Here is an 8,299-nt window from a genome sequence, read left to right as displayed (position 1 = left end):
TGTCTTCTCTAGTAAGCTTTAGCAATCTTTGGTTCGTTGATGATATATATTTACATGGAAACAGCAGAAACACTGAGAATATATGTGATTAGTACACCAGGCCACGAGTTGGTGCTGTGGAACAATTTCTCCTCTATGTTCTCATTAACGTTAAAGACTCTCCATCCTGCGGACAAGGCTCTTGCTCACTTGCGTAGAGTCAGTGACGTTGCTAACGCAGGATGTCGTGTGGTACTCACTGCGCTGAATCTGGGAGCTTTTTCTGAGTACAAGGACGAGTACTCCGTGTAATATCAGACCCAATACCCGACACGGAAATCGGTATTGGCGCATCGACACTAAATCCAATATTGAACCAAAAATACCACTTGGAATGACTTCCAGGACTGTTCCCAGTTGTTCGAACTTGACCTGTCCTGTCCTCATCTCGGGGGTTAAATCTCTACCTCTATGTGCAGCGATGCCTCACTCTGATTCTGCTCCAGCTATTTTATCTCTGCAGAGCAAAGACTCCAGCAAGCAGCTGCAAGCAATAAAGGAAAAAAAACCAACTTTTGTTGAGTTTTCTTTCAGCGAATCAGTCTCTTTTTATTGAGTAAACACAGTAAAGAGCCCGAAATGCACCCGATCGCACCTCGTGCATTCACAGACGTATTTGTTATTGAAACAGCATAAGCGCTGAGAGGCAGCAGAAAGAAAGACTAATGCACTGCAATCTGTGCTCCGTGTAATACACGGCCTCGAAATTACAACGTCAGGAATTATATACACATTTACAGATAGAACACACGGCTTGAAGCCTTGTTTAACATCAAAACAGTAACCTGTGGTGCCCTGAGAAGGATTATGAATTCATAACTATTGTTTTGTAGTAAGAAACCAAGATGATGAGTGGAAAGTTGCTTCTTTGTTTAGATTTCTTGTGTTTTTGAATGCATGTCTGTCTCGGAGACAAGGCAGACGGTATCGCTGCTGTGATTTCATTTGCTTTATTAACCTGGCTGCACAGGATCTTCAACATCAAATTAACAAAACCTGCTTCCATGGAAAGCCAGTTCTAACTAAATGAAAGCTGGAGTATAGCCTCCTCAGAATAATTAATCTGCATGTGGAGATTTTGTCTTTTCATTCTCCTTGGAGATCAAAACCCAATATTCCCCTGCAGTAGCAAATGTATGCAATGGGAACACATGACAAGAATAAACACACTCATGTAGCAGGTTGTATCTCCTCAATTTCCCTCAACAGATCATGTTTGGCGACCTCGATGCAATCCAACGTGTCCCTGGACGTTATGGGGGTCACCACTCACCAGCTGATTGTGAATAACAGCAAACCTAATCAAAGCAGCCTTAATCAGAAATCCTACACAAGCGTGAAGGGGGGACCGACGCGGAAAACCATCAAGTATCCAAAGGTGTAGCGACTACGTCATGTTTTTCGAGAGGTGAAGCTATAGCAGAGAATTCTATGTTTACTTAAGTAGCTAATCAGACAGCCACAGTCAGGCAATCAGGGCGAAATGGGAGTCAATGGCGCGGTCCTTTAAGTCCCAATCGCTCAAAGACCATCAAACAGCCATCTTCACGCCACGCGCTGTTTGTGAAATGGAGCTGAAGAAATCACCTGTGTCGGAGGGGAATGTAAAAGAGGTGAGGGTGCATGGACCGCTGGGCCACTCAGCTTCATTTCCTCCACTGTTTCATGTGGAGTTTCATGGTTCGTCACACACGGTTTTACTTCCTTCCGAGGTAAAAGTTATTTTAGGCATGAAAACCATTCAAAATGTTAGGATAATCATTCAGGGAGGCTTCATTCACTCCACTGGGAATGTGAATCAGAGGCCATTTACTGCAACGACAGTATGAGTACTCTGTAGGACTGTACTATATTAAACCAGATACCTGACATTGGTATTTCTATCAGCGACTCTTGTGATTCTGGTTTTCTCTTTTCTTTTCTGAGCATAAGGGAGAAAGACTTCTGTCTTTCTGGGTTTTAGCAGTTTTTTTTGGTGATAAAGGCTGACTTGAGAAGAGTAATCTCACCTGGACGTACGCTGAGGTGAACCATAGATAAGACAAATGGCGTCAATACATTTTAGGGCCCACTTTAGATGACTTTTTGAGCTGTAGGGCTTCATTGTAAAAGGTTCTTTGTTTTTTTTTTTCTGGATGTGATTATACAGCAGAAGAGCAGCAGGTCTGTTTGCCCACTGAGGTCTGACTCCTCCACAGAGTGGATTTCTGCTTCCAGACCTTCTGCCTGTCTCTCCACCCATCTCCACCTTCCTCGCAATAAAAACATGCACATGGAGTAGCGAGTGCCCTCAGAGTGCACCTGTAGGAGAACAAACAGCGGCAGCCAGGTCGGCAGCTTTAATAAAGAGGGAAATTAACAGCCATGCCAAATAAAATGTGTTTGCTGGAGAAGTGGTGGTGGGAGGATTAAAGCGTTTGAAGTGTTTGCACAGGGAGCATTGCTGTCGGTGAACACATTACTTCACCCAGGTCATATTTTTCAAGATTTCCCACCTTCAGAAGTGCAACCAGCACGCTCACATCCCCCGACTCCCACATTTCTACTGTTTGCTACCTGAGCAGCAGTGACATTTTATTGCTTCTTTAATCAGATGATTCATGCCTCCTGGACGGGGTGGCACTGCAAATGTGCTTTGATTGGAGCAATTAAGCCCGAGGCCCTTCAACTGCTCTAACAAGTCCAAGCTTGAACCCAGATGCGACTGGGATTGGCTGTCGTGTGTGTGAACATCATCCGCAGCAAGTCTTTTAAAACCAAAACAACCAACAATGTGAAGAGGTGCACCTTTTCCATTCATGCACCGCCGGCTGATTCTCGATTCTGTTCCACTGTTGTTTTTTCATCTCTGATACTCTGCCACAATGAGGCCCGCAAAGTCAAAGAAATGTGACTACATGACCATAGTCCTAAATATTTTCATTGGATACCAACTTAATCCTGAAGTAACTCAGTCTTTCTGAATTCCGACAGCACCTTGACAGAATCTCTTCTCACATCCTGCTTCACTGTTAAAGGGGCTGTATCATGCTTTTTTAGCTAGTCCAAACCCTATTATTGACATTAACATAATAATAGTTTATTTTTGGCGCTAAGGAAAAGTCATTTTGTGTGAAATAAAAGATTTTCTGGGGCTAATTCTGAAACCTGGAAGAGAAAACGCTCTGTTTCACTGAAAATCCCGCCTCTCCCCCTGTGGACTTTGACTGACAGCGTGCTTCAGCCAATCAGCGCTTCAAAACAAATACGCTGGCTAGCTTTAGCTCTTTAGCTCTAGCTTTTCGTCATGCAAAGACACACAAAAACGTCTTTTCCTGTGAGAAACTCACCAACTGCAGACCCTTCAGACTCTTGCTCTTGCTTGATTGTTGCTTTCAGACGATGGTTAAAGTTTATCTCCGTAATCGGAGTTACAAAAAGCAGCAACGCTGATTGCCGAGGGCCTGCGGGAGGGGGGCTCAGGGGAGCCATCTTCACAGTGTGACGTCAACATGGGAAACAGACCGTTTTCACGGTGCAGGAGGGGCTGCCTCTCTGAGCAGCAGAAACACGAGGAAAGCTCAAACACACAGGCACGAAGGAAAAAAATAAAACGCTTTGGGGTGTTTTTGGTGAGTACATAACTATATAACAAGGTTAAAACATACAAAAAGTGAATTTTGTATGATACAGCCCCTTTAAGAGACTTTTTTAATGCAACATACATAGCATTTTTTTTTATATAAATTTGTTTTAATCTTGCAAAGATGCAAAGGAAAACAATAAGGCATGAAAAGGAAAAATGACATATTTAGGAATCTTATATTACATCTGTGAATTTTTTTTAAGTCTTGCAGTTGCATGCTGTTAAAAACTAAAGTTTGAATGTGGATGCTGAAGGGTTAATACACCTCACATACGTACATACATACATACTGTCAAGTCCACCTCTGTTTCCCTCCAAAGGACGTGAGGACAACTCAATTTAAAGGTAAAGTACGGTTTAAACAGCTATCATGTTGTTTATAGAAATGAAGTAGAACAATATCCTCACCCAGAAGGCTTTTCTGATCCGAACAGTGCTTCGGGAGAAATTTAGATCCAAAATCGAGCGGCGGGCATCCGTATACGTCTAGCAGACGGGGCATTGGTAGCGCCGCTCCTAAAAAGGCTTTAATCGTCCAAAAACTCATTAGTTTCACCAATATTTCATCATGGTCTGCTCACGCCTCTCCTCCACGACAGCCCGGTTTCGCGAGATAAATGTTGTGGTTGTTGTTGACCTCTGAACTGAAAGCTTTGTTTATGGCTGCCGTAAGGATCTAAATTTCTAAATTGGTTGGTTGTGTTTTCAGTATCAATGGGAATAGGAATAGGAATATGAAGAGGTTGTAAACCTTTAAAGACAGGAAAAAAAAAAACACAGAACCAAAAATTTTATACATTAACCATTTAAACACTTAAGCTTTCAAACTGAACAATGAGTCACCATTCCAATAAAGTTCAGCAATATATACACATATATTCTATATTTTTTACTTTAAACTCAATTGAAATTTCTTTATTCAAACAAATGTTAAATAAACAAATGCTGCAGTGAAACCAACCAATCACATACTAGCCAACACAAACCATATCACCACCTCAAGCCATCAAGAAAACAAACATTTTTTCAAACTATTGGTATCTTTGGCTTGAATTTATGATCGGACTTGGATTTCTTTGTTCTTCTTCTCTGAGATTGAATGACTGACTGAGCGTCCCCAGTCCTCCCCAGGTGCTTTAAATCAGTGATCACCTGCTGCTGCTAGTGCACTCTGGGAAATGTAGTCTTTTAGTCTCATCTCAGACTCATCTCAACACCTAGATAAATTAACATCCTAAAATAACAGTTAGCTTCCTTTTCTGTCTGACATTGTCTCAGATTTTTGTTGCTGAATAATTCTGGTTCTGTTCACTTCCTTATTCATATTTTCATTTTAGAAGTGTCAGTCTGTTAGATTATAGAATATTCTCCTCTAGCTGAGCTTTAAGATTAAAGCGATGCACAAGCTGCTTTTCCAATTAACTAGTTACTTATTATTTTAGTAAGTAGTGCTAAGTAATTTACCTTATTCATGTAATATTTAGTATCTAGAAAAAAAGGAAGCATTTTCAGTAATTGCACAACTCTAATGCCGAATGAGATGTTGCACAAATTGATGCAACTGCAAGTGGAAACTGGAAGTTTTTGCTTTGGGCATCGTCAAATGGCTTTTATAGCGGGGTGTGTTGTGGGAACGAAGCTGAACACACTGCAGGTCTCTGGCACAGCAGACTTCTCCTGACACTCACAGCAGAAGCAGACCAGAAGAGGGAATGTTGGCACACTGCTGCACTCCCGAAAGCATACTGACAGCTTCCAAAGAGTTGTTTTGGTTTACATAAAGCAATGTGCTCTTTGAATGTAGGGCCTTTCTGTCAGAAGTTTCAATGTCCCTTTTGTGCTAAACTCTCTAAAGTTGTGTGAGTGGCTGTTTATCCCCAGCCAAGCGCAGAGCATCTCAAGACCAAGACTTTGAGGTCGAGTCAAGACCAAAGTCTCCAACATGGATTTCCCCTTTGGTAAAGAGTTGTCACTGAGGATGGCCATGCTCCTCAGACGACAGTGAACTGGTTTGGAAACAAGCTGTATCATTGTGGTGTTGCTCAGAGCAACGCTACAATAACACAGCTATGCAAATGAGCTGAACCGTCTCTAAAGAAACCACAAAGTGACAGAGAACCTTGCCAACTCATCATACAAAAGTAGGTTAATGTTGTTGATTTGAGTTCAGGATCATCCTTTTATAGAAACCATACATAGTCGCTTCCAGGCTTGCGTGGCAGCTGCCTCCACTGGTGTGTGAATGTGATAATGCAATGTAAAGCGCTTCGGGCTCTGCTGTAGCAGTGTATAGCAGTGTATGTGATATTAGTGTCGTCCATTTACCATGTTTTTTTCAAAACCAGTTCATGATTTTAGAGAGGAAAGAAAGAGGACATTTGACTTTAGGATTTTTTTGATGCCTCAGTGAACTGTTCTCAGTTTGTGGCATTTTGATGCACTCATGCAATGTGTGTGGTTGTGTGTGTGCATTTTTAAAATTTTTACTGTCATGGCATGCCTAATGGACTGCAAAAAAGGGAGTCTGTTCGCTGTGCAACAATTCAAGTGAAAAACACAAACCTTTCGATGTGTTTTGGTGTCTGTTGACACGACAACAATGCTCAGAAACCACTGAAAACACAACCTTTGGAACATGCACAGGCGCCGCCCTGAGTGGTAGCTCTGCGTCTGCACATGAACAACATGGCTGTCGTGACTAATTCTTCTGCACACGTCCGAGTAGATGAACAATAAGAACATTTGCAACCTAAGTATACAGTACATACAGACATGTTTGCTCACAGCCAAGTGATCCCTTGATTGTTTGAGTGGACATCTTTAATTTGATGTAATATAACTTGTTTATATTATGTAGCCTGATGCAACTTCCAAATAAAAAAACCCTCTGTAGTTAAGTGAAAATCCTGTGGGAAAGACTGCAGATTCTGCAGAAAAATGGATTGAGTACTTGTACTTGCACATTGTTCCTTCCCACCTCTGTTCCTGCCTCTTATCTCATGGTTTCCTTCACAGTTTCTGGCACAAAGATAGAGTTTCAGAGGAGGTTGGGAAAACACCATCCAAAGGGCACTGCGTTCACTCTCTGTTTGTGACAAACAAACGTGTTTTGCACATATTTCTGAGTATGTTTCTTGGTTGAAGACGCGCCACACGCTGTTTAAACTTCCTACCCTGGTCTTTGCGACCGGACCCGTGGCTGATTACAGATTACACTTTACTCAAACTGCCCAGTCGTCAGAACTGGGAGGGCTGAACAAAGACAGGTTTGCAGCCAGCATAATTGTCATTTTGGTGGATGTAATTACTGTTGTTGGTAAACGTGCTGCAAGCTGGCAAGTCTTTAAGTTGCTGATCTTCAGCAGGGAGAAGCGGTAAACATCACCTGCAGCCTCAATGAAACCTGGGATTGAAGTCGGTCTGCAGCAGGGAAACACGGCTTCACCCCGGCTTCTGTTCTGCTGAAGAAAAAAAAAAAGATTTTGTTGGTGGTCAGATACTAAATACTGATTGTGAAAGGACTCGTTGAATGCTGGAGAGTTTCATTGTCCCGCCTGAGCTCAAGTACTTCTTCAGAGGCTTTTACAATCTGCCAAGGACGGGAAATATACACCCGGCGCTTTGTTAGAGCTCTTTTGGCGCCTCAGCTGCCTTAACAGCGGCTCGCCTGAGAAAAAGTTCAGGGAGGTCTCTAACACCCTGAAACAGCACAGCCAAAATCAGCTCATTTCAATTTTTACTGCCATGTGGGAGCGGCAGGTGCCTCGACATGTCTGACAGAATAAATGAGGTGAGGAGAGTTTGTTTTCCGGGCCTCCATGCGTCTTTCTGTACCGACCCTCTGAGGAGTCACGTGGATCTGTACTTCTTTTTAAAATGTTCAATACTCTCTGTTTTCCTCTCGCTGTGTTTGCTTTTCGTCCTGACCGGGCCACAGAGACAGCTTGTGTGTTGCTGTGGTGCCTCAGCGTTAGGTAATGCAGGTTCCTGGAAGCGCTTGAAAGAAAAAATGTGCTGTGAATCCTTGCATGAGTAATTTATTACTTTCTCCTCCTTTCAAATGGCCAAGGTGTGACAGAATGCAGCCACTGGCTGTACACACAGCTGCAGCTCCACTGTGTGAATGTGTGGATCGCTGCCGGCTCGTGACTGAGGCCTCGATTACACAACAACTATCAACTGGAAATGGAAGCGTTTTTATAGAAGAGGACAACATTTTCAACACGATCGACATTTTTTGTAATTCAGTCATACATGCAGAGAGAACAGCAGGACAGTAACGCTAAACCTCATTTAAAATGTCTTTATTTTTGTTCCAGTCAGTATCTGCTGTGACAGAAGTATGTCCCTGCATGCCGTCCAGATGACTGTGCTCCCCGGAAACTTTCATGGAAAAGCCCTGACGCAGCATCAATGTACTGGAATCCTCCATTGCTATCGATCTGCTCACAAATGCACAGAAAAAAGAAAAAAGAACGACTGACTGGACCTGTAGTGTTCAGAGCAGTGTTCTCTGGGAGATGGAGAGTGGCATGTGCGACAAAGATTCAGTGACTCCAAATAACATTGTAGTATTGATAAAAAGCCAATGCGATTTCCAGTGAAAACAGGAAACTTTTGTTGCATTTTGGGTGT

The sequence above is a fragment of the Salarias fasciatus genome, chromosome 7, assembly GCF_902148845.1.
Source record: "Salarias fasciatus chromosome 7, fSalaFa1.1, whole genome shotgun sequence".
NCBI lineage: Eukaryota > Metazoa > Chordata > Actinopteri > Blenniiformes > Blenniidae > Salarias > Salarias fasciatus.
The sequence above is the reverse complement of the archived record's forward strand: the minus strand, read 5'-3'. Positions refer to the sequence as shown.